This window comes from Gossypium arboreum, chromosome 2 (assembly GCF_025698485.1).
Source record: "Gossypium arboreum isolate Shixiya-1 chromosome 2, ASM2569848v2, whole genome shotgun sequence".
NCBI classification, from domain to species: Eukaryota; Viridiplantae; Streptophyta; class Magnoliopsida; order Malvales; family Malvaceae; genus Gossypium; species Gossypium arboreum.
Genome location: NC_069071.1, coordinates 22,869,642 through 22,870,617, shown reverse-complemented (window position 1 = coordinate 22,870,617; position 976 = coordinate 22,869,642). Strand labels below are relative to the sequence as shown.

General features: G+C 37.8%; 1 non-coding gene across 1 annotated transcript; it reads left to right on the top strand.

The window, feature by feature from the left end:
• The first annotated feature begins 233 nt into the window (after positions 1–233).
• LOC128289579 (small nucleolar RNA R71) lies at positions 234–340 on the top strand. Its single transcript, XR_008279224.1, has one exon. It is a non-coding gene; the product is annotated as a small nucleolar RNA R71 (small nucleolar RNA).
• The last annotated feature ends 636 nt before the right edge of the window (positions 341–976 follow it).

Genomic DNA, 976 nt, shown 5'->3' with positions numbered 1-976 from the left:
CCTAAGATGTGAAAGAAGTAAGAGCATCTATTTCATGTATTCCAACGACTCGTCTTCCTAACGCTGCTCGATTGGTTGGCAATTGATAATTATTACTAGCAGTCCTCTCAATGATTTCATAGTCCTCATTATAAGACTTAGAAAGGAGAGAACCATTAGCAGAAGCATCCACTACCATCCTCATGTGTGCATTGAGACCATTATAAAACGTCTCAAGTTGGATGCAATGTAGGATTTCGTGATGAGGGCACTTTCGTAATAATTCTTTGTACCTTTCCCATGCCTCATACAAGGACTCATCATCCATTTGTTGGAAAGCAGTGATCACGTTCCTCAACTTAGCATTCTTGCTAGGCGGGAAATACTTCATGAGGAATCTTTCTACTAACTCTTGCTATGTGGAAATTGAATTTGGTGGCAATGAGTTCAACCAGGCTTGAGCTCTGTCCCTTAGCGAATATGGGAATAGCTTCAATCATAATGCATCTTTGGGTACTCTGGCTAATTTGAAAGAATCACTTACCTCCAAAAACAATCTTAAGTGAAGATGAGGATCTTCGGTAGGCATTCCACTAAATTGGCCTACTATTTGAAGCATTTGGAACATGACTGGCTTCAGCTCGAATTGTTGTGCCTCAATTTCGGATCTCATAATACCAGGATTAAAATCATGAAACACTGGCATCGCATACTATCTTAGAGCTCTATTCCTGTCATTAGCAATAATGATAGGATTTTGAGCAGGGCTTGCTCTATTTCCTGGATTCAAATTTTCAAGGTTCATCTCTTCGGTCATTCCCTGACTTACTTGTCTTCTTCGCTGTTGAAAAGTTTGTTCAATTTCAGGGTCTACAGGGAGTAAATCGATAATTCGGTTAACACTTATAAACACCTGAAATAATCATAGAAAAACTAATTAAGGTAAAATTGAACAAAAAAATAAACCAAAATGTAAAACTAACAAATTCACAAATAA